This window comes from Topomyia yanbarensis, chromosome 1, assembly GCF_030247195.1.
Source record: "Topomyia yanbarensis strain Yona2022 chromosome 1, ASM3024719v1, whole genome shotgun sequence".
In the NCBI taxonomy this organism is placed as follows: domain Eukaryota; kingdom Metazoa; phylum Arthropoda; class Insecta; order Diptera; family Culicidae; genus Topomyia; species Topomyia yanbarensis.
In genome coordinates this window covers 115,164,869-115,192,383 of record NC_080670.1, presented here as the reverse complement: position 1 = coordinate 115,192,383, position 27,515 = coordinate 115,164,869, and positions in this window count along the sequence as shown.

The window sequence follows — 27,515 nt, the reverse complement described above, 5'->3', positions numbered from 1 at the left end:
GGTATACCGCGCAGTCCACGACCTCTTCCAGGTTCCCTGCTGATCATAACTTTAGCTGGTTCTCTCTTGTCATACAAGCTCAGCTCATTGTAGTGTGCCGTGTTTTATCAGCCTTCCAACCATGCTGGCCAAGGCTGTATACTTGGCACCGTTAGGGGTTCATGCGACTGTGCTATTCTTAGGCTGTGGGGCTTTAGCTGACTACGTAAACCACATTCGCAGAAGCAACATGCATTGTTCCTTCGCGGCTAACATCGTTATCATATGACACTAGTGTTCTAACATATATGAATCTGGTGGACATATTTTCTGACTTCGCGTAGAATTCCACCTCCTTTAGAAACTTCATCAACAACTGGCCATCATCGGAACCGTCGTATTTCAGTCTCCAATCTGACACTGGCCTACGCTTTTCTGATCTCGGTCCTAATCGGTACTCTCGACGACGATTGGTACCAACCCTGAAATTACAATTTCTGCTCAGTGAGCTACATTGCGTTCTGTCTGACGAGCAACCGGGTTCGGTTTCAGAGGACGTCTCTGAAACTGGCTTAGTTTTTCGCGGCGGTATGGGTGAGGAAGTCCTATTCTTATTTTGATTCGAAATTTCCCTGTTCTGTCCTTTTGGATCAGCCCCAGGGTCTACTTGATTGGACGCACTACCTGCTGTACTAAATTGGAGCATTTTCTGAGTGAGCGTTTGTGGGGGTCCACACACCCATGGGTATGCACCAGACTGCATCATCAATGGGAACCAATTGTTCGGTGGAATGCTCCAATTAGTCGTAAAATTGTCTACAGATTTAAGATTTCATTTTATGTGTTTTCCCGGAGTAACAAAGTTACAAAAGCGTTATCATCTTCTTGGCTAGACGACGCGGTTGCTTTGCTGCCGATATTCGAACCGTGTGGGCCGATGGATAAATTCGCCATCGACTGATTTATCTGTTTTGCTATTTCTTGCTGGCCTATAGCCGAGAAAAAGGAGAAGTGCATATTGAATGCGCCGCGAATGCACGACACTAGCGAATCTATATGGGTTAAGTCCTCATCCTCTTCCGTATTTTCCCCAACTCGTTTCGCGCGCGCGTAGTAATGCACGAGCCGGGTTTTCAAAGCCTCGCGTGACCCCTCGTACTTCCTGGGGTTCATCAAGTAATCTCTAATCTCTTTAAAGTTCTTGTCTATCAATTGGATTTCTTCATCGACCGTTGAATCTAGGCGATTGAAATCAAGATCGCGGTCACCACTGTTTTTCTCCGTTTTGATTATTTCCCTCAAACGTCGCGCAAGGGCCGCACGCGTTTCTGCTTCCGGATATGCAATTCCGCGAACCTCGAGCTCGTGCACGATTTCATCCCTTTCCAGGTGGTGAACGAGCAAACTTTTGTATTGCATATCAAATTCCACATCCAGGATGATGAGTACGATCACGTAGAAAATCCCGATTTCAACGGATACTGCGATTAATGTATAAAGGTGAGATTTTTTCAAAAATGTGCTTGGATTTATAGTTCTATGTCGCTACCAGTCATTCAGAGTCTCTTTGGCCACATTGACCACCATCGACGGATCCAAAAGCCCAGGCGGAAGTGTACAAGAATAATAATTACATCGGTTTTTCGGAGATGGCTAGGCCGATTAAACCAAACTTAAATGAAAGCTTTTACTACCTCGTAAACTGCTATTAAATTCAATTCTGATCCGACTTACGGTTCCGGTGTTGCGGGTTGTGTCATGCGGTCACACAGAAAATTCCGACTCAAAATGACACCTCGATGAAGGCAAAAAGGTAAAAATTTCGCAAAAAGGAATATATCTTTGTGTCAAAAAACTTGCATTAGCCGTTCTAGGTCACTGACGGCGAACCGAAGTCTCGTCGACCGCATTGACCATCATAGACAGTTCCGGAAGTGCCCCGGAAGAATCGCCACCTATAAAAATTAACAAACTCACATTAGTTTATCGGGGATGGTTGGGACGATCTTCACAACTTAGTCCCAAATGAAAGGTATATAATCGCCATACATGTCTATAAAATTTCGTACGGTTCGGTTATATGCTTTCGGAAATATAGACGGAACCCTCCGGTCACATATGAAATTTCCACATAAGCCGGAACAATTTTTTATTCTTAATGGGACTACATGAAGTTTCAGAAATCGAAACATCGTACTTTCGATGTCAAATATCTCCAAAATGCATGAAACGACTAGATATTGTGGTACGTCGAAATTTTTTTTGGCTGCTATTGAATTTTATGTCGATTTCAATCCGTTTCCGGAGTTACGGCTTTAACCCACAAAAAGACAAGGGATCTCAGAGGCCCGACTAGTTACTGTTCTCTAGTTTCAAATAATTTCTAATTTGAAATACAAATGATCGAATGTTTTCGGGGCTTCGATTCTCTCACTGATAAAACGACAAAAAAGAGGCTTACGATTTCGTTGGGTCTTAGAAGTGATGCTTCTTGAAGTCGTAATTATAAGAGTGCGACCACACATATAAACTGATACCACTATAACAGTCTAAATCACTAATGACACCCCAAAGTCGCTTTGACATTGGCCATACCAGTGGCGGCGCGAGGTGTTTTGTCGCTCGGGGCCAAACATTAAATTTGCCGCCCCTTTTACAACGAATTTTCAAAAAAGTTCAACTATGTCCCACCTTTTCACATGAAACGAATATGATAAAGGTATTAGAAAGGGTCTACACAAAAATGAACGTTCTCACATTTTATTGTCAATATTTTGTCCTGGCGGTAGTGTTGCGCATAAATTTCCTCGCGAAAGGTGTGGCTACGACTCCATTCACATGTTCGCTCCGCGCTCATGTCCTTTAATTATGGCAATAATTGATGCCTAAAATTTTCTTATTTGAGCAAAGAGAGGGCATTTTTCATTTGGTTTATGACTACTGGTACACCTTCTATAAAATATTACATATTAAAAAAACTGATCAAGGAATTGGACAAATCATTTTAAAATATTATTTTTGTAAGATACTAGCGATCAACCTTTTTTTAAAATTCTCTAGCTAAACGTTCAGAGAAACATAATTTTCTTTTAACCCCTATCAAACCCATTTTATTTATAAACAATAACGTTTATCAATATTTGGCTAAGGAAAGACTAGCTTACAAAACTAATTATTGAGACTATTAAATTTCATTTCAGCACTAGCACATATAAGTAATATTCATAGAACTGATGTAATTGCAATTTGTCTGGATAGATCCCGGTGAAACAGTGCTGCCAAGGACAGTGGGCATAACATAAATTTTTGATATCTTTATGATGGCTCGAATTATTATTGGAAACTGATAGACTCAATTAAGACCGTCTTTGACTACCTTTTCCATACTATTTGATTATAGTAATCATTGTAAGGGAATTGTATTGAGCATCGGATGTTAAATTTTGAGCAGCTTTTAGCACGGCGAAAGAAGAACCTATCTTAATTAAAACAGGTTTTTATGCTCCTTGATCGCGACAGTTTTGATGAAAAATTGTTTTGGAGCCCTACATGCACCAGGGAAAAGGTGGAACATGAATGAGCTAATGTATGTTTTTTAAATATTAACTTTTCATATTAAAGTATCGCAATGTTCACTTTTTTAATGCCTTTGGAGTACTACAAATAACACGGTGCCATAGTGATTCTGTACTTTTCAAGTGACCTGGGTTACAGATTTCATCAAATGCAACATGAAATAATGTATGAGAAACGCTGTATACCCTCAAAATGTTGATTTATAGCCAAAAGTTTTCATATTTTTCGGGACCTTCGCCGCTGAAAGATTTTCTAAGCGGTCATTTTTTAACTGATTTTCAATTTCTGTGTTCTGCAAAGAAGACGAAAAGACCTCTCCAACGGTATGCTATGTTATGTTCTTTTGTTTAAAATACTCTGCGGGTTTAGGACAGCAACTCGTAAACAACCAATATTTTGCGATTTTTTCATGAAAATTAGGAAAATTACTCAACAATTTTATTAAAAATATAGAGATTTAATTCTGCATCTAACGACCTGTTTATCTCCAAATTCGAATACAATCTTCAAACTTTCACTTTAAAGTTTATATACATGCTTCCAAATGTATACGCAATCGAGCAAAAAAATTGATGGGGACGGCCCCTTGAAAGATCATGCGAGCAAGTTTCTAATTTGGAAACGCTGTCATTTTTCAACCAATTGTGATTGAAAATACCGCATAACACCTTTAACAAAAGAATATAACATAGCATACCGTTGATAGGGCCATTTCTTCCTCGTTACAGAATTCTCAAAAAAATTAAATCCGGCTGGAAAATGACTGCGAAACTAATATTTTAGACCCGAAAAATAGTTTTTTTGTCATAATTCAATATTTTGAGGGTATATTAATTTGATCAAATGTGACTTTGTATTGTATTTGACCTAACCTTGAAACTTGAAAAGTACATTCTTTTTTATTTTGTAACTCCGTGTAATTATTCATTATGGTACAAGAGTCGACAATTTTTTTATAGTATTTGTAGTATTTGTAATACTTGTAGTATTTGTAGTATTTGTATACTAATAACAACGTCGTCGAATTATGTATACTTCCATGTGTTCGCCAGCTTCTACCTCGTGCCTCAGCTTTGTAAGTAATTGTTTGTCACAATTTGAGTCCTATATATATGCTCCCAAAAGACCCCGGATGAAAGGGCGGCCAAGAAGCTTCTACCATAATTCCAAATTTGCGTAAACAAGTTAATAATCGTCATCATTACCTTAGTGACCTAGTGACCGAACAATCCGGATAACCGAATCATAATTGAATGTATTTTAGAGTTCCAGGTTACTTGATCTTGAATCGCCGGTTCCCAACCTCCATGGACGCCCACAGCACGCGCATCTTCCTCAATGCACCGCCAGCGATAGCGGGGTATACCGCGCAGTCCACGACCTCTTCCAGGTTCTCTGCTGATCATAACTTTAGCTGGTTCTCTCATACAAGCTCATACAAGCTCAGCTCATTGTGGCGTGCCGTGTTTTATCAGCCTTCCAACCATGCTGGCCAAGGTTGTATACTTGGCACCGTTAGGAGTTCATGCGACTATGCAATTCTTAGGCTGTGGGGCTTTAGCTGACTACGTAAACCACATTCGCAGAAGCAACATGCATTGTTCCTTCGCGGCTCACATCGTTATCATATGACACTAGTGTTCTAACATATATGAATTTGTTTGTACCGTACCGTACCCTATCGATTTCCACCTCGAACCCAACGTCATGCTGTCACGTTCTCTACCAGCTACCATGTACTTTGTCTTGTGAGAGTTTATAGTCAGTTCGATTCTTGCAGCTATTGAACGGCAACAATGCCTCCTCCACTGCTCTGCGATCAACGCCAATGATGTCGATGTCATGTTCCTTTTGCACACCAGATCTTTGTATCGCTCAATCAGATGGTGAGTCCGCAAGTTGTATTCCCGGAATATATTCAGAATTTGTCGCTGGGTAAACATGTGGTCCGTCGTTGTTCGACCGACAAAGCATTCAGCCAACAGGCACAGGGTCCTCAATAGAACACGAGAGACTACCTTGTAGGCGGCATTGAGTTATGCCAAAGAAGATATTATGTTCGAGTTTGTAGCACTTCTTGAAGATAGGACATATGAGGCCATTCAACCAATCCAACGGCATTTTTTCTTCCACGCAGATCATCCCGATAACGGAGTGGATTGCTTCTCACAGGTCTCTTAGACTTTTAGAAATTCATCCGGAATTCCGCCCTTCCCAACGGCCTTATCGTTGTTAAGCTCTCGCACCTGACCAACGCACCTGATTTTTAACAGGAACGGAAACACCTTTCCAATGGAATTAAAAGATTGTAAATACAAAGTATACTTTTTGAGTTATAGACATTTAAAAACAAACAAGATGTTTACAAAAAAAGTTCAATAGCTTTGTAGTTGAGTTTTGATAGTTTGTGTAGAACGATTTTTTCCCCAAATACAACTCTCTATCACCGCTCGAAAGATTCTTAACCATGAACCAAACACTCTGTATATGATAGAGTTCCCTGGTTTAATCCCAGCAAATTAGTCTGCATACTCCCACTACTTTAAGTTCGTTCGGAAACTAATCTCAGTTGAATCTTTTGGGACTGAGCAATATGTATATAATTTTGTTCGATTGCATCCGTCGTCTTGATCTCCTACTTTTTAATAGTCAATCGCCAAAATAATATAAATTCAAGCGTTTCACCCACACTTGATTTTGATCGTGATTATTGAAACTTGAAGAATTATTAAAAAAATGAAATAGAAATTTGTTTAGTAGGAAATGCCGCCCCCTGATTTTGCCGCTCGGGGCGGTTGCCCCCTTCGCCCCCCCCCCTTAGCGCCGCCACTGGGCCATACACCTAGAAAAAATCGTGTAAATTTACGTATCCTGACCCCGGCATATACGAGCATCAAAAATGACTTACTTTTAAGTTTGATTTTAATTTTACATGACTTTGTATTTCGTAAATCACGTAATTTTACTCCACATATAGCGTTTGTTCTGAATGGCAGTAAGTGTAAGTTTATGTCATTACGCATGTAATGTGTATGTTTAATGTGAAATTAAACGGAGCACGGTGATACCTATACCATGTTCACACTACAGAGTTAAAACATGTTATAATAATTAGCAACAATGAAACAACAATTCATGCTTGCAATTACGTCAACGATAAAATTCGGTTCCTAAGTTCACAAAAGTAGGAACTGAATAAGAAAATTTAAAAATCGAATTTATATTTTTGATGCCTGTCTTTAAAATGCATTAAACGTCGAAATTTGATGAAATCTCGAAAAAAAAGTCGACCAAGACTGACTTTTTTGTATTTTGGCAAATTTTTGCCTTGGCTTTTCTCATATGGAAAGGTTATACAATTACTCTGAAAATCGTCAGCCTAATTTTCTTTCGACTGACATAGGATTTCTGGATTTTACAGGAGCGTAGCTAGGGGAGTAAGGAGGACATCAGATCCGGCGAGCGTGTGTAGGTGCAAAGTGTATTAACCCTAGAACGTTGCACTGTGGTACAAATGTACCCCACGCCTTCTTTGAAGCCGTGTGAAAACGAGAATTCGGCATTTACCGACCTGGGACCCTCACCATAATTCAATTTAGAGTTCCTAGTAAGAGTAGAAAAAAATGGTTTGCGTATAGCCTTTGTGGAAGCAGGTGTCAAAGTTGGCGTGGGGTACATTTGTACCCCAGTGTACGGTTGCCGTTAGTGTTTCGTCAGATTTCGTGCTGTCAGTGGAAATGTGATTCGTGACAATACCAGTTTAAATACTGGTTGTTTTATTGCGTAAATAACAACTAGTATTATATGATCGGTTTTAATTTATTTAATTTCATTTTGAAGCGGATCAAAAAATTGTTCTCATTTTCGCTGATTTTTATTGTTTTATTGTTTATATATTATAGTTTTTCAAAGCAATGGTTCGCAAGTATAATTTGCGCACAGTAACTGCAGTAACAGTAACGTTGCGTGTAACCAATGTATTACTGGTCAGAAATATTTTTTTATTTCAATTTTCACCCCATTTCGTGGTATTTTCTAAAACACGATTTTTAAACTTTTACTCTTCAAAATAATTGCACTTTTTCAAAAATATCGAAATTCCATTTGCTTTCCCATTTCTAGACCATTCTTTGAACATTTAGAATCATTTGATTTTTTTTTTCAAATCGGTTTGAAATTCTCAAAATTATAGTAAGCGAAAAGTTGTGGGATGTCGGTTTTACCCACAGTGTCGGTTTTTCTCACAACTCCCCTAATATTGTTCTGCCAGAGACAAAAAAAATATCCCCCGAGTAAATTCAAAATCATTTAAATTTAAATCAGCCCGGAATTGGCTAAATGTCGGGCATTGGTGTCTTCGGGGGTATTCATTAACGTAACAAGCCCCTCCTTCTGATACTGTATGTCTAAAGATCTATCACCATGAAAGTGATAGTTCTGAGAGCTTTTCATTGAAACGCAATCTTCTAAAAAATAATCATCAAAATGTTAAAAAAATTTATTGTTCTAGACCCCCGATAGAACATTTCAAATTTAGTCTCAGATGAAAGAGGGGTATCTAAGCATTCAATTAGTGATTTTTTGTTTATATATATATATATATATATATATATATATATATATATATATATATATATATATATATATATATATATATATATATATATATATATATATATATATATATATATATATATATATATATATATATATATATATATATATATATATATATATATATATATATATATATATATATATATATATGTATATATATATATATATATATATATATATATATATATATATATATATATATATATATATATATATATATATATATATATATATATTTATATTAATGCACATATACTTACAGGGTGCATGGCGCAATGACTTCTAAATTTACATGATATAAAATACTAGGATTTACTATATATGATTTCATATACTCATGAACATAAACTTCCGAAAATCTCACCGTCAAGAAGGATTTCCAATTACTTTTATATAGATAGTGTTCAACTGGATAATAGTTTAAATCACCACAGTGTAGTTGTTCGATTTCCGCACTCCGATTAAAAGCAAATCTGGAAATATCCTAAAAACAAACATAATTAGAAACCATGACAAGTACGATTCAATGTTCAACTGACAGCTCTCATCTTATTAAATAACTCAGAACAATGAAAATTTATTTACTAATGCGGTGAGATAAAGATCTTTGCTGCTTAAACTTTTTCCCTTTCTCACATGACCTGCGTTAAGCCAAAGCGAACTGAGCGCCATAATTAATTTTTTCCTGGTATTTTTAATGAAAAAATTAATTTTTCGATTATTTACCATTATCATAGAAAGTTTAAGGGTACTTATTTGCTATCGATTACTATTTCAGTTCTCAGAAATAAATTGATGTAGGTGTTTATAGTGCTAGATTAGCTGCGATAGCGATTTTAATGAAGGTACCTCCAAATGGCGCTTCATCCTCTTTGGCTTAACACAGGCCACATGTAGTACGAACAATGCACAGTGGAAGAAATCCGACCAAAAAGGCAATCAACTGGAAGACGCTGAAAAAATATGACAATATATACACCAAAAGTTGCGGATTTTTAGGAAATTAAACGCAATCAAATTTGTTCACCGCACGCACTTGCGACCGGAGATATGGGGCTTTGAAGATCCGGAATATTGCCGGTTTTCATCAATTCAGCGACCTAATCCAGAATCCGCTGAAAAAGTACAAAGAATTATACCTTTAAAGTTGCGGACAACTCCAGCGATCAAGATGCATTCAAATTTGTTCACCGCACGCAGCTGTGACCGGAGATATGGGGCTTTGAAAATCCGGAACACTACCGGTTTTCATCAAATCTGAGGCCTAATTCGGAAGCCGCAGTAAAAGTACGATGAATTAAACCTTTAAAGTTGCGGAAAACTCCATCAATAAAGACGCTATCAAATTTGTACACCATACACACTTGTGACTGGAGATATGGGGCTTTGAAGATCCGGGACATTACCGTTTTTTATCAAATGAGGCGAACAATCAGAAGCCGCTGCAAAAATACTAAAGACTATATATGGATAGTTTTGAAAAACTCCAGCAATCAAAACGTTATAAGCATTTGAAGCTGGAATACATTTTACTGTAAGCGTTTGGAGCTGAAGTGCATTTTGCTCTTAATTCACTTTGGAAATTTGGAAACCGCAGAATAAGTACAAACTATTTAACGATGAAAACGTTTTTAACGCATGGTAAACTCTTATTTCATAACTATGCTATATTTCACCCTAAGGAGGAAAATTTGGTAAAAATTTTTCATAGTTTTGAAAGAAAGTGCTGCTGGTGTCTAATAAAAATGCGTCTGTTAAACTGGTAATACTACGGCACGTTCGAGTAATTCTTTTTAATTGTTATCCATAGCTGGAAATTGAAACTTTGTGACATCTTATAACTTCACTAAGTCAAGCTTTTGGGTTAATAATATTGTTGATATAGTAAGGGGGAGTTGGGAGAGGCTCCTGATTTTTTTTACTACGTAACAGGCCGGGTACCCACAAAACTGAAATTCCAATAACTAAGGTAATTTCCAACCGATTTTAATGTTTTTGGGTGTTTTGGATCATCCACTTTTGAACTTAGTAAACAGGAATAGAGTTACTTCATTCAGTTTCCAGGAATCCGGATTTACAGAAGCAGGTTCCAGTACTGGGATACTATTTGTGAACTTCAATGGAATACTAGCAGTATGGGTATCAAAATTCTTGGAATTGCATCGATAATATCTCGTGGTTTTTGGAACCATTTAGTGCTTTGACCCCGGAACGGACATTCCGGAGCAGATTCCCGTGGGGCTGTGAATGGCCATTCCATTCCAATTCCATTTTTTAAATTTCCATAGGGTCCCGTAACAATAAATAACAAACTTCCGAGACAATTTGAAGAGTTTTGATACTCATATTACTAGGACATTATTAAAATTTGCAAATCATACCCTAGTACTGGAACAATACCCCGGAAAATTCGGATTACCAAGCACCAGATCCATTCATCCGGTTCAATTTTACAAATCAAAAAGTGGACGAGTTCCTGAATCCAAAAAAATCTAAGTGTTCAAATCGGATAAAGGAAGCCATAGTTATGAGCATTTTAATTTGTGGGTACCCGGGTCCCCTCGTTGGCCTGTCTTTGACGTAGGACTACGTCTTTGTTTTCGATATAGGGGTGCACGTTGCAAATTCTACAAAAATGGTATGTAACGAAAGGTGGTCCAATTTTAAACGCATATAGCCATCTCACGATAAATTTTCAAATTTTTTGCGCATATCGCCCCGAAATACTTCTAAGAATACATTCCAATAGATAAACGCAAAGATTTTTGATATCATGGCATTAAAAATTTAAATAATGAACAACCTAGTCAAAATATCGCGCATTCACACACAGAAGATAGCGCTGTGTCCAGCACGACAGATTTGTGCACCTAGCGCGCTACGCTTCTATGAATGACGTCATCATCGACTATTTAAACGGACAGATTTCGTCGCACCGTACACAAAATAGTTTGTACATGCGAGCTTCATTTGCAAACACGGTTAACATAGTGTCGTGGTATTAGTTGTCCCTTTCGTTCTACCCATCATCATCAGCGTTGATTCATTTTGCTTTATGCGCTTGGGTTTAATGTTTGAGGCGAATGTGTAGGTAGGTAGATCTTATTTGTTACTAAATTGCACAAAGAAAGTACATTAGTTACGTTCAATCAATTCATTGATTCATTTCCCCTTCACGTGATTCATTTCCACTCAGCCTATAATATTTTGATTCTACTAATAGGTACATACTACAAAGCCTATTTATGAATGAATACACTGCCACTTGAAAACCGTTGCAAAAACGCATCTTTTCCATATACAAAATTATTTTCGATTCTTGTATATTTATAGTTACGATATATGATTAAGACCACTGCATTCGCTATATTTGTATGCGTACTTTAGGAAAGTTACAATAATGGCAAAATATAACTAGAATGCTTGGTCTATACATGAAATGTATAGACCAAGCATTCTAGTTATATTATGGTTTTTACCACACACTATCGAAAAGTTTTTACAAGCTAATCCTATGCTATAAAGATTTAGTTTCAGATATTAGTTTGGTCACAGTTTTCTGTCTTCTTTCTTCAGATCTGCTTAAATAAGTTTAATCGGATTTGATCACCTACTACAAATGAAATGACCTGATAACCAAGAATGTTTGGTTCACTATATAATATTCGATGTTGATTGGTTGTGATTAAATTATACGTAAGAAATATATTTGATTTATTATTACTATAAATATACTAAGAAAATAAATATTTTACATTAAGCAGTATAGTCCTACGTCTACAGCTCGTGCGACCCAATAGGGCTGCCCCTTGTAGTTTTGTTAGACACATAACGGTTAAGTGTGCACGATGCGTCGATTCTCCCGCCTCTTCAGAATAATATGCTAAAAAAATATTACATCCATAATGAGTTGTATATATTTTTTGTTTCGGAGGCATTTCGCGTAGATAAACATAAATATAATATTTGCGTTTTGATTGCTGGAGTTTTTCAAAACTTTTGATGCAAAGTTTTTAGTAATTTTGCTGCGGCTTCTGATTGAGCGCCTCATTTGATGAAAAACCGGTAATGTTCAGGATCTTCAAAGCCCGATTTCTCCGGTCACAAAGGCGTGCGGTAAATAAATTTGATTGCATCTTGATCATTAGAGTTTTCCGCAACTTTAAGGGTATAATTCTTTGTACTTTTTCAGCGGATTCTGAATGAGGCCTTTAATTTGATGAAAACCGGTAATGTTCCGGATCTTCAAAGCCCTATATCTCCGGTCACAAGTGCGTGCGGTGAACAAAAATATGATTACACTTTAATCGCTGGAGTTTTCCGCAACTTTAAGGATATAATTATTTGTACTTTTTCAGCGGATTCTGAAGGAGGCCTCTGATTTGATGAAAACCGGTAATGTTCCGGATCTTTAAAGCCCCATACCTCCGGTCACAAGTGCGTGCGGTGAACAAATTTGATTGCATCTTAATCGTTGGAGTTTTCCGCAAGTTTAAGGGTATAATTCTTTGTACTTTTTCAGCGGATTCTGGATTAGATCTCTGAATTGATTAAACCCGGTAATGTTCCGGATCTTCAAAGCCCCATATCTCCGGTCAGAGGTGCGTTCGGTGAACAAATTTGATTGCATTTCATTTCCTAAAAAAATCGCAACTTTTGGTGTATATATTGTCATACTTTTTCAGCGGCTTTCAATTGATTGCCTTTTTGGTCGGATTTCTTCCACTGTGCAATGCTTTATTCACTAATGTTGCAATATCAGTACAGCTCTGTAGACAGAAGCGCGACCAAAAATTTTTCAAGTTCTGTAGCTCACATTTACATTGCAATTGGAAATTGTAGATCCACTTTCATATTGTTTAGGTATTTTCGCTGCAATTTTTTTCCAAAGTAGTTCGTAAGCTTGCTTGAATTACTGCAATTTTACGAATTGCTAAGCGATTTCATCCCAATATTTATATTATGTTGACTTGAAATGCACATGCAAAAAACGGTGCGTTTTAAAATTGACCGCGTGGCTCTCTCATTTTCTGACGCGTAGCTTATTCCTCTCACACGTAATCTGGTTCTCTCTCGTGCACTAATTTTGCCTCTCGCTGACGCCATGTTACCAGAATTTCAGTCATGTCGTGGGCAAATGTTTTTTATGTGTCCAATTTTTTTTGAAGTAGAATACTTCTAACGTTTCAATATGGGGTCCTGTTGCATAAATTTCAGTTGAGAAATTTTCCCAGGTTTGAAATGCGAATATCTTCCGTTCTACTGATCAAAATCGAAATATTTTTGCACTATCTGATCGGAAATTTGTGCACGTATTTCGTATTAAATTTCGGAATTAGTGCGACTACTATAAATAAATCAAAAAAATGATTTTTAGAAAATCCTTCGAAAACAGAGAGGAAATGCGAAATTTGCAAGCATATCTCACGCAGAGCCGTCAAAAAGGAGCATGTAAGCGTTTCATTTCATACGGGAATGTTATTTATACAGACCACGCGAGCTTGTATTGTATCAGTGTGCACTCGCTTACCACACGAGCAACATGCTGACTAAATTGTCCATACGGTACAATGAGCGGTATCATGTTTGCGTTCCCGTACCAAGCGTCATCACAAGGTTCTTCGTGATAAAATCCAAGGAATCCGCCATTCGGCGTCTAGCTCGTCGTGGTGGTGTAAAACGCATCTCCGATTGATTTTGATGGTGTGCAGGAAAATGTCATCCGAGATGCATGCATAGATGACCTACACTGAACACACCAAGCGCAAAACCGCAATGGATGTCGTCTATACTCTGAAGCGGCAGGGACGCACTTTGTATAGATTTCATGGACTGTTTCTCACTGGAGAGCAATTTGGTTTAAACCCTAAATTATGATTTATTCCAGTACGAAAATTGCAAATATAAGTGAAGTAGAAAACATTTTTTCTTTTCAAAAAAGGTTTCAATTCTCAAACATTTTACCAAGGTACCGTATTACATTACTCTCTTTACCCTGAGTGTTCGATAATCTCCGTGTTGGAAACACTATTTCAATTTTGTTCTTTATCAAAAATATGTGGTCGTCCTGAAAAGGACGGTTTTTACAAGAACATTTCTTTGGTAAGTCTCAGCGAGATAGTAGGCGAGATCTAATTTGAAACAGTTCATTTTTTTCTGTCGATAATGTTTCTCGCGATATTTTCTGCTATTTTGAAAGTTTTTTCATAGTAGCACCGGTTTGGTGGTTTAAATTTCGGTTGTGTTTGGCTGTTAATACGCGGAGGAAGTGAAGGGGATTTTCCGGAAGAGCTGAAGAGGTGAGCGGTCGACTTACGACAGGCGATCCGAGCCAGAAAAGGAAGATTCCAGAATAGTTGAGTGAAGAAGAGTATGAAGCTGTCTGGTTTGAAAAGCATTGCACCCCAAATCTGTTCCCGGTGAGCCTGTTCCGGTTATATTTTATGTTTCATATATTTTATATTTTGTATATTTTTTGTTGGTTGGTAAAATATCGAACGGCTGCAATCAGTTGATCCACTAAATTCCTTCTTCCATGTCATAGGAGGTGATGGCAACATTCATTTCTTACATCATCTGAATTTTCTTTAAGTCACAGCTGCAGTAATGTCTACTGCTGCTCTACTGAAAATGGAGGGACGTGCACGAAAGGATGTTTGTGGAGTGTAACAAGACGGGACGAGATGTGTAGTTGAAATGAAGAAGCCGTTGTCATGTACCTTTTTCGATGTCGTGCACCGATGCGGTGGAGTACTTTAGTTTTGCACTTTCGACCAGTTTCAATGAAACAATCCATTTTTCCCTTTGCTCAGAAGTGCCAAATCTGTGCGCGAAACTACTCCGGCGCACATCAATCGAAAACTCTAATATAGTAGGACGAAGATGTTCTCTTGGGTGCTACCATAGATAGGTAACCCGATGTAGTGATAACAAGAGTTAGTCGGGTATAGTGGTTGATATGATAACAAAAGTTTCCGTGTCCTTCAGTAGTTGTGGTTGCATTGTGCTTTAGGGTTGCCAAAATGACTACGACATTAAATTTCCAAACACTTTAATTTTAGTGTGTCCTTAATTTACATCTAATTACAATATTTAATATGAAGTTGGAGATGAATGGTAGTAGCCATACGCGTCGGATACTAACGATTTTTTTGCTCTTGTCAATTTAAAAAAGTTTTTCGCAGCGAATGTGTACGTAGTATGTGTGTACTTAATTTGTGAATGATTATTGCAATTTTCGTGACTGGTTATGGTTTCTTATCGTTTTTATCTTTCGTGTTTATGTGTTTGTTTGAGGAATCACTATTGTTGTTTGGAGCCAAATAGAAATAGCAATGACTTCTCAGTCGATTTTTAGTATCAGTTTGGCCTATTGTGAAATATACGGAACAGCGCTCAACGAACGCGGAAGGTTCCTGTACTGCCTATTAGGACATAGAAGTCCTGTATGGATTTTTGTCGAAGGTGAGTTGTCTGTTGGTTTGTATTTATATGCGTTTTTTTGTTTATATTACTACTAATTAACCGATTTCGCCAATTTTCTCTATTTTTTTAGAGAGCGAGTAAGGGCGCTATAACCCTGGCTTATTAGCCAGGGCAGGGCTAAATACTTCTGTCCCATCCCAGGAATCTAGGATCAAAGGAGTGACATTAACCCTCTCCCAACGATTTATCAAACCCCCATCATATTGAAACGCTTGTGTACGGTTGTCCACGTTTCTTCCTTATTCAAGGTTCAAAATGAATGAATAATTTGATTGCCGTACAGTTTTGAACCATTTTTATTTTGTACGTTGCACAGTTGGCCTGGCCGCTTTAATGCTTGTGTCATATTCAATATGTGCCACAAACATTAATAATGACAAGAAACATTGAGGATGGACGCCTGTAATTTTCCAGGATATCTACATGACTAGGCTGGAGCATTTCTTTGGTAAGTCTCAGCGTTAGATATATGCTTTCTTTTCGGTCTTCTTGGGCTTGGATATTTGGCAACACACCGCCCTGAGCAATGGTCACTCCGGAGAGCAGTTTGTTCACGACTTCGTCGTTACGAATCCACAGCTGCAGTTAACGTGGGATAATTCGTCTTTTTGTTGTCACGGCAGCATTTCCTACCAATTCCAACAAGTCATCAGCAAGGTTTCCATTACAGCTGCTAAGTGAACGGGCGCGCGGACAAGTTCAGCATAATTTGCTTTCCACAGTAGACGGTGAATTCGGCCCACGGCAAATTGAAGATAGGCGCGATACGAGCGAACTTTATCTTTCTCTTAACTTAGCCACCTCCGTTCGTAACAAAAAAAAGCGAACACTGTTACCTTCCGCGCGAAAAGCCCGTCTTTATATACCCGCTTTGATGTGTATCGACCAATGAAGGGGCGGATCTATGAAGAACACATATTGAGGACAACACAAAAATGCTTACATTGTGCTGTAGTCAGGTGCTGTTGCTTACGCTCACATTCTTTGTCTATCTTTCACGCAGTTCGGACGTGTTTAAGCTCGTTACAAGTTTGTTTAGTTCGTTGCATTGCGTCATTCTCAATCGGATTACCCGTGGAGTCCCATGCGATAGGGGGCAAATCGCGCTCCAGATCCAAGGAGGATACAGAACGTTCCAAAAGGCAGAAGCAAAACCGTCGGCAGAGGCAGAAGCAAAGACGCTGCTAAGCGGCTGCTCGGCAAAAATAATAGATAAAATAGAAAGCAAGGAGAAAATGCCGCCTTTCTACCTAAAGGGATTTCCACCTACATTGAGGACAAATTTGAACACGCTCATCAGTCATGGGCTCAAAGCGACTATCCGTCTCTGCACTGACGGGTATAAAATCACCGTTCCCACGCTGAACCACTACAAGGCAGTTGAAAATTACCTACAGCAAGTGAAAGCACAATATTTTACGCACGATATTGCATCCAGCAAGCCGCTGAAAGTCGTCATACGTGGTCTTCCGACATGCTGGAGGATGAATCGAAGGTGGCCTTGAAAAGGCTAAACTAAAACCAGTGGTCATACACAAAATGAAGCGGCACAATAAAGAAGCTAAATACCGTGATCAGCTGTATCTGGTCCATCTTGAACGAGGTTCCATCGCTTTGGGTGAGCTGAAACAATTTAAGTACCTCTTCCATATCGCGAAGTGACACAGTGTTCCAATTGTCTTAATTTTGGACACAATTTTGGACACATTGCAGCTGCATTGAGGTGGACTCAAAAGCGCCACCATCCTGTGTTAGTTGTGAGGAAGCTCACTCGTCAACAAGTCGGTCGTGCCCAAAACGTTGTTACAGTAAAATGTGTAATTTAAATGTCAAAAGGGAGGAATAAGAGATTAGTGTGTACTGCAAGAGGTGGGCATTTGACAGCCCGCTTGAAAACAAAAGATCGTTGCACAATTTGCTTGAAAACAAATCCCCGGAAGAACGGGTGCCAAAATAAAAATGGGTAGTCGGATAAAAGAGGTTGACCGAGTACGGTCGGTGGCGATCGGCGACTCCCGCCGAAAAAAGTTTAGTTGGAGAAAAGAGTTGACCGAGTACGGTCGGTGGTGATTCTTCCCGCTGGAGACAGAAAAAAGGAAGAGCGCACGAGGGCGAGTCAGGCGAGAAGAAATAAATTTCCCGTACGTCGCGCGTTGGTGAGTGCAGAGAGCTTTCGGCCCACGTGAGAGAAGGGGGACCTAATCCGCCATCTGGTCGGGACGATTTTCTCCAACCTCCATCTGTTCGGTGCTGCTAGTAGTGTCCACATTCGGCTTTGTGTCAGTTTTCCGTGTGCCGCTCGTAAGTTTTGGCCCCATTTGTGGCAATGCTAGCATGCAAAAAAAGGAGGAAAAGGAATAAAACCACCAGCAGCAAAGGAAAGTGTCTGGCGAAAAGAAAAAAACGTGCCTTCTGGCTCAGGATAACCGGTTCCTGATTGTGGCGAGTGAGAGTAGGGTGTAGGAAACATTGTGTAGTTAACGCTGCTGCCACTACGATTGCAACCACTGCCGCCGCCAGGAAAACACCATCTCACCAGCGCCGCAAAGAGATTATCCGTGTCGCCAGGACCACACAAGTGGTAGAGGAACCCTCAAGACTCGTGAGGTGCCGGTCGGAAGATGACCTTCAGATCCAGCAGCGATTGTAGTACCCTTGTCTGGATTCAGCAAGTTACCGGAACAAGTGAACGACGTCAGCATCCTCAGGTAAGCGTGCACACGATTAACATTCTCACCTCCCCTTATTAGCCCTTGCTATTGAATATATGTTTTGGGATTACTAGACATTCTCTGTATGTTTTGGGTGAAGCCAATTTTTTGCTACAACGTGCGGAATTTATAGAATTCCGCAAAAAGGCAATCAACCTAGACAACATCAGAAGAAGAGTCAACCTTCTTCTGATCTGAACTCGATTCCAGCTTACCACAGGGGGTGCACAAAAGGGTGGTGGCGTAGCCATTGCTATTAAGAAAGGAGTCGAGTTCAGAATGCTGCCGAACTTTCGCCTATCTATTATCGAAGCTGTTGGGATTGAGCTGCAATCGCCTGATGGTCCCATTACAATTATCGCCGTCTATTGTCCAATGCAGTCCAAGAAGTCAGACAGCAGTGCAGTGTGCCTCAAGAACGACATCCATATGCTGACTCGCCGTAAGGGAAAATTCGTCATCTCAACTCGGCGATCTCAACGCTCGGCACTCGCCGTGGGGCAATATGAAGTGCAACAATAATGGTACTGTACTAGCAGAGGATCTACAGACTGGATACGATATGGCGGTTCAACCAGACTCGCCAACTTTCTTCTCACCAGCTTGTGTTGGATCTACTCTCGACATCGCTCTCACCAATGTTGCGGAATGCTGCTCTGTGCCCCGTGCTTTAACCGAATTGTCGTCAGATCACCTGCCGGTGGTATTCGAGTTGGACCACGCAAATAGTCAACGTCAGCAGCATCGACAGCGAAACTACCATCGAGCGGACAGGACTCAGAAGTCTCTCGAGGACCGGACAGCAGAAAACCCGGTATTGTCGACGACGGAAGAAATCGACGGTGTGTTACAAGTGCTTTCGAATGACATCAGCGAGGCGGAACAGCGTTTCATCCCATCTACTCCGGTGACAAGTAAGCTCGTTAATCTTGACAATGAAACAAAAAGAATAATTTCGCTTAGAAACTGTGTGCGGCGACAGTTCCAAAGGACTCAGAACTTAGCTAGGAAAGTGCTTTACAAAAAATTAAATAAAATCATTACCATTGCCGGGTACAAAAGATAAGAATTAGACAATTTTCAAAAGATTTAAAGAACCTACCGAATTACTCTGGGCCCTTCTGGCGATTAACAAAAATATTTAAAAACAAACCAAAACCAATCCCACCGCCAAAAATAGCTAACGAATTGCTGGTAACATCATCTGAGAAGGCAAACACAATTTCTCGACATTTAATGGCGTCACATAATCTGGGACGAGATATGTTCAGCACGATGGAAGCGTCTGTATTTGACAGCGTGTTTAGTTTGCAACTACACCGAGCAAGCTTCCCGAGGAACAAAAGATAACCGCTTATGAACTAGCGAACACCATCAAAACCACCAGAAACATAAAGGCGCCAGGCTTCGATGGCATTTTCAACATTGTTGTGAAAAATTTGGGACCAAAAGTGAAATCACTCCTGGTGAACGTGTTCAACCGCTGCCTAGAACTTGGTCACTACCCCACTGCGTGGAAAAGATCCAAAGTTGTGCCCATTCCAAAGCCAGGTAAAGACCCGACAAACCCGACAAATTACCGTCCGATCAGTTTGCTCTTCTCGCTCAGCAAACTGTTCGAGAAGTTGATATACACCAGACTCCGCACACTGAGTCGAACAATCTACTGCCAGCAGAGCAATTTGGGTTCCGAAGTGGACACTCAACGATAGATCAACTTAAGTGAGTCTCGAAGTCATAGCTTTTCTAGACATAGAAAAGGCGTTTGATAACGTCTGGCACGACGGCTTGGTGCACAAGCTGCTTCAATTTCGATTCCCAACCTACCTATCACTGTCTGTACCGTACGAGATACCGGCCGGTGTCCCCCAGGGCAGCATTTTAGGGCCCATATTGTACAATCTGTATACATCAGATATTCCTCCCCTGCCTGGAGGTGGCACGCTATCACTTTTTGCTGACGACTTGGCAATTAGCTACACGGGTCGTGTAATTAATACCCTGGTATCGATGCTACAAGACGGACTTGATGCATACATAAAGTATCTCACCGATTGGAAAATATGTGTGAATGCTAGCAAAACACAAACGATCGTATTTCCACATCGCAACACGGACCGCCTGAAACCGACATCGAAGATCAAAGTCCTGAACGCAGAAATTGAGTGGTCACCTGAAGCGCGCTATCTCGGGCTCATTTTCGACAGAAAACTTATTTACCGAGCTCATGTGAAAGACCGAATAACTAAGGGCACAGTGATGATCAAGCGGTTGTACCCGATCATCAATCGCCGATCCAAAATGTCCACCGTCAACAAACTGGCTGTTTACAGGCAGATTGTTGCACCCATGTTGGAGTATAGGTCTCCAATATGGCGAGGATGTATTACAGGTATTACAAAACAAATATCTTAAGATGATCCTGAATCTGCCCCCGCGCACACGTACATCCGAGGTACATCGACTGGTCAATCTGGATTCCATAAACAATAGACTGGATTTACTTGCAAATCAACATCAATCAAGGGCTATTTTGTCCGAATTTGAAGAAATAAGAAATTTTTACCCATAAACTTTCTAAATAGTAGGATTAAGTAGGTTAGGATGATTAAATAATTAAATTAAATGTAAAAACGCTTTTAATCCACCTAACAGTGTGATGAGACATTTCTTATAACTCTTACCACTCTCTTCGGATATTATATCGTTTGAGAACATTTAGAACTTGATGCTTCGCGATGTTTTTGATAACACATACTACATGGGATAGTGGCAGGACTCAGAGAATCGCTCAAATCAGAATAGAACAACATCAGTGCTAGAAATCTCAAACCAAATCAATGGGAAAGTGAAAAAATGGCCCATAAAATAAAATATCTAAATTGTGGTGGGAAAACTGAATTTTCCTAAAGGGGTTATATATTGTACTGAGCCAAGAAATCGAATTTTTTTTTTTTTGAATCGATTTGAAGTTTATACTTTATTCAAATTTCCAACGCGACTGAGAACTAAGAAATCAACGCTTTTTCTTGAAAAGGGCGATACTAGCAGTGATACCATTCAAAGAAAATCAACAGTCAATATTTCCAGACTTGGTTTTATTTCCTATTTAAGAACTATTGTGTTTTTTACATCCTAGATTGCATGATTCAGTGATCGAAACCCAAAACTTCATAAAGTATTTGAAATTATTAAATTAAAATTTGTTTCACATTTCTTACAAAAGAAATGTATAGGATTCGCTCAAACTTTGAAAACTTTTTCCGAGGTCTGGAGGGCCGAGTTTCATATACCAATCGACTTAGCTCGACAAATTGAGACAATGTCTGTATGTGTGTATGTGTGTCTGTGCGTATGTATGTATGTACAAAATGTCATGTAATTATCTCAGCAATGCACCATGGGCCACAAATCGATTTTTTTGGTCGAAAATCCAGAACTTATAAACCGTTAGTACTAGACTTTCAGTGTCTTTGGAACAAATTCTCTACAGTAAGTGCTCTTCATTTTAGGGGAAACAAAATTAGGGTGGCCCTCTCGATTTTTGAAATAAAAAAATTATCTCCTGAATGAAAAAAGATAGGTGAATATGATCTTCCAAAGAAATGCAGAGAAAATAATTTTGAGTAACTTTACTGAAAACGTCGAAACTCTATCTTCAGCGGTTTTTATTTTACAGCGATTTCCCTTGTTCCGTTTAGGGTGGCTCTTAAAAATTCAGTTTTTTTAATATAACTTCTTTGAAGTTGATTTCTCGTGAATGTCGACTTCTGACAAAAGTTAGCTCTTACAAATGCGCACATTTCTTCTTCAGAGACCAACTCATAAACTTTTATATAAACAGAGTTATTGTACGATTTTATTCTCAAATTTTCTAAGCTAAATAACTCCGAAGGTGGCAAAAAGTAGCAATCAATGTTATGACCATCTGATAGTACTTTAAAAACACTACAAAATAAGGGGTTCATGGTTTGTCTTCTAGCTACTGTTCATGTGAAATGTTTGCTTATAAACTCCCTCTGTTATAGAGAATGCATGCGGTATTCATCTAAATTCGTACTTAAGGCTCAAGTTACCTCAAGGCTTGGTAGTGTGCGTAAGAAAAATTGTGCTCAGCTTTGCCACCAGATTATCCATTTAAACTTTTTCAAAACTCTAAAAGAAGAATATCAGTCGATTTATTAGATCATCACGATTCAATTCATGCAAAATACCTGCCGGAAAAGCCATCGGCTTAGCTGAATGGTGCTTTTGAAAATGTGGCTGTGGTTTTTTCATTGCGCTGTTGTGTTGCGTGCCCCAGCACGGTGTGGTAGTGTGACAAAAAATCACAGCCACTTTTTCAAAAGCACCATTTAGCGAAACCGATAGTTTTTCCAGCAGTTATTTTGTATGATTTGAATCGTTGTGATCTGATAAATCGGCTGATATTCTTCTTTTAGAGTTTTGAAAAGGTTTAAATGTATAATCCGGTGGCAAAGCTGAACACAATTTTTCCTACCCATACTACCCAGCGTTCAAAACTAATACATGCTCAAAAAAGGTAACTTGAACCTTAAGGCCCCCGTCGGGCTTCTTTTTCTTCTTATCTGCAGAATTGAGGATATCAATATAATACGCGTATACGATACTCATATGAATGTATGCGTGCACGCGAATGAAATGAATGATTTCTTCAACTCGCTTTTTCTCTCGCTTTTCCCATAAAACTACCCAAGTATAGTATACCAATGGATTCGTAAGAATCTGAGGAAACTAATGGTAGCAAGTAAAACTTGATTTGAAAAACTTCATAACAGCGTTTTTCAATTTTCCCGTCGTACGCATTATATCGTCGCTTGTTCTGCGCAGTAGAAAAGCACAGGGTTTGTGCTAAATTAGTACTACCCGAAAGCTTGGTGTAGGGGCTAATTATAAATCATGTCACACTTGTATTGAGGGAGGGACAATGATAAAATTCAACATTTTGTGAAATTTGGTGGAAAAATGTAACCTGAAACATACACAATGTATTTCTACCGAAGAAAAAAATATTGGACATCTTATTCGTGACTTATTTACCAAGGAAATAACCAATGACCCTGATAAGTGGGAGGGGGCAAATGAAATGAAATTTTTGCGTTACATCATTGATAGTTGCCCTGTTTGTATTTTAGAACTCACAGATAAAGCTTCGTTTGTGGAGAAATCTACTAAAAAGCTTCGATTGCCGATTTCTTTCCAATTGATACTATAAATTTATAAAAAAAATATTAAATTACTCATACTAGCTACAAGAAGCGCCAAAATATTGCACCCTTATAATAAATCATGATAAAAGAATGATTTCGTTTCGAAAACTACGTACTATATTTCTTTTGAGCTTTATGACTTTATGCTATGAATATATGCTAGCAATCAGTTTGCTCAAATCAATCTAATGATTACTCACCTCTGGCACATGGGCGGATTTTTCCTAAAATCCTATAGCGCGTTGCCTGGTTTTCATGGGTATTTTTTGCCCAAATTTTTGCACGGTTTTCAAAATACCACGTTTTACATTTCTTATAAAAGAAATGTATAGAATTCGCTCAAACTTTCAAGATTTTTTCCGAGGCCCGGAGGGCCGAGTCTTATATACCAATCGACTCAGCTCGACGATTTGGGACAATGTCTGTGTGTGTGTGTCTGTGTGTGTGTGTGTGTGTGTATGTAACGGACAAATTCTCATTCGTGTTTCTCAGCAATGGCTGAACCGATCTTATCCAAACCAATTTTAAATGAAAGAACTCAAAAACAGTATGAACGCTATTAATTTGTTTTTGATTCTGATGTTTAGTTTCCAAGATATGAATGTTTGAATGCGTAAAAACGGCGTTTTCTGCAGTTTTTTTGAATTATCTGCCGAAATTGACAATATAGATTAACAATTTATATGTTTTTAGATAGCTTTAACGAATACCTTTCGAACAAGCTATAGATTGTTGAAATCGGACTATTATAAAAAGAGATATTTAACATTAAATGCGGACGAAAGATTTTTATCATTTCCCATTGCCAGAAATATGAGAAATCTATTATTAACGCCAAAACGGCTTATTTTAGGTCAATAGTATCTTCGGAGAATTTAATGGAGGTAATATGCCCTTTCTTTTGGTATAGTGCTTTTGCTGATTAATCTCCCTATGAGTGAGATATTTTCATAAATTTTCTTGGAAGTGATTATATCGAAATGATGCCTTCAGCAAATTTGTAGCTTTTACTTTTGCGAATAACTTTACTGAAGACTTCAATTATCTATTTTGAATACTTTAAAAGTTATGGCTTGTTGTTTGTGGATTACCTTTTGTCGCCTATTTATTGTTCAATATAGTAATAATCCATTGAAATAAGCCAAACATTATTACGATAAAACGAATTTTGTATTTCATTTTTCTATCTACAACCGCTAGAAATAATCACTGAACACTTCCAAGTTGTCTGGAAGGAACTTGATAACTTATCAGTGCAAAAATGTTCATTTGTACGAACCTTCTGACTGCAATTTTTCTAACTTATAACCATCGGATCGATCTGAAACATATCGGAACATGAAAAGCGAAATAAATAATTCCAAGCAACGGCGTAGCCAAGAGAAGGTTTTGGGGTTTAACACCATACAACCCCCCCCACCACAACCAAAAAAAAATAATGGATTGAAGTTGAAAATTTATTGATGCAGACTGATTTAATTCAATATTACAATAACAATTATCTGATCCGTAGATTGATAACCTGTTGTTTTAAACATCATGAGGACTTTTGATAAATTGTCGGAATGGGGTCCTGATATGTAACTGATCTATTGGTCTTGATTTCACAGCTGTCTAATAGCATCAACATCAAATTCCTGCCTAAAAACATTCCAATAGAAAATTCCAGAGTTCTGTAATCAATCATAATCCTCAGATTTCTTTTCAAATTGAGCTCGCTTTTGTGGAGATGTACTGTAATAAAGGTCTTTATTTAATAGGAAGCGAAGTTAAAATTGATTTAAAAAATGCATAACTTTCAACATTTGCTAAAAATGTTTTTGCCTTTCTCATACACTCTAAAATTCGTCAATCTAATCCCGACCCGGAGGGCCAAGTGTTATATGCCAAACGACTCAGTTCGTCGAGATCGGAAAATGTCTGTGTGTATGTATGTGTGTGTATATGTGTATGTGGAAAAAAATGTGACCTTGGTTTCTCAGAGATGGCTGGACCGATTTGCACAGTTAGTCTCAAATGAAAGGTACAACCTTCCCATCGGCTGCAATTGATTTTTTTATTGATTGGACTTCCGGTTCCGGAGTCACGAGCTGAAAAATGCAATCACACAGCAAATTCCCATATAAACTGAAATAAAAAATTTTCAAAATCAAATTTGTATTTTTGATGCCAAATGACTTTAAAATGCATGAAACATTGAGATTTTATGTAAACTCGAAAAAAATAATGTTTGACAAAAATTGACTTTTTTGGACTTTTGCACATTTTTGCTTTTCTCATATAGAAAGGTTATGCAATCACTCTAAAAATCGACAATCATACCGGCCCGGAGGGAGTATGCAGTGAGGGGTTGCTACTTTAAAATTAAAACTAGTTTAAAATTTCTTAACATGTTAAAAATTTTCGGCAGGACCCGGACCTCCCGGATCTTTCTCCATGATCCGCCGCTGGTTTCAAGCGATGTTTCAATATCACATAGTATCTCAAGATCGTGGCTGTTGATCCATTGTATGTATGTGCAAATCGTACTGAACATGTACTATTCATTTCCACCATTGTATTGAACATAACCAGCCATGGAATCGTAGTCTGGACAAATGAGAAAAGCACAATTGCACCACTAGGTGGATTAAAACAGGTTTTTATTTTGGGAATGCGTCGAGTTGAGACGAAAACGTAATATGATTAATAACGAGGATAACACTTTCCGAATGTAGAGAGAAATTTATGAACAATGACGATTTCCATGCGACTCTAGCAGGTCCTGATCGATTTTGATGAGCATTTCATTTTTGTTGTAATAAATTGAAACCCCGATTTTATCAGCCAAACATGAACACATGTTTAATGGGCTCTAGCAGACGAACAAGACTGAATTCGAGTAAATCCTTTCTTGAGCATGTTTTCCGTATCATGAAGATGGAAATATGCAAAAATGAAAAGTTCATCATAATCAGAAATAGTTATCAGACCACATCAAGGGACGGGAAGAATATTTTAACAGTTTCAGTTTATTATAAAGAAAAAAATTGCCCGATTTAGTCAATGTCACTATTTTGTCAGCCTAAAATGCACCACGAGACTGATGAAAATGGGTCTTTATTGTATGTATTATTCACTGTGTTTCACATTAATAGGTACATTTAATTTTTGGGGATTTTTTATTGCTTCGAGCTACAACAATTTTTAGGTAGTTTTCAAGGGACTATAGACTTCTTCCAAAATTTGGCGAACCTATTCCAATTCGTATACCAATTAATTGGTATACTTAAGGGTTTATATGTTGCAGATAGAGAAAAAACTGAAATTTTCAGCTTTTTTCCTACACAATATTACGAAAGCAATTTTACCTAATAAGTTTGTGAAAATTATAAACTATTTGAAATTTTTAAATAGTTTTATTTTTTTATTTAACCGCTATTTTTTAATAAATAGTGACCAAATCAAGGAAGTCACCTTTAGAAAAAGTCGATGTCGAAGTAAAATTTGGAACTATGCACGCATGCACTTCAGAGATAGCGTGATATCAGAAGCTGCGATTTCATTTCAACGCTTTTTTGTGAAAAGGGCGATACTTACAATTGTAAACATAAGGCTTTTTTCATACATGCGAATGGGGGCTTTAAAACGCAACAAATTAACCTAAAAATTTGGATTCTACGATATTGCTTTCTTAAACTACAGCAAAAAATACAACGGGCGAAACTGTATTTTGTTTGTTTATTTAAAGTTTCGCCCTCCACGCTCCATGCAAACAAACAGGGCGATACTTTTTTTGCTAGCAGTTTTGAGGCGAAACTGTTTTTTTCGTATTTTTAGGAATATTAAGCTGATACCGGCTGTAAATAGTAACAATGATCGCTATTGAAAAAACCCGGACGAAATCGGTGGTGTAAAACGTTAGTTATTGTAAAAA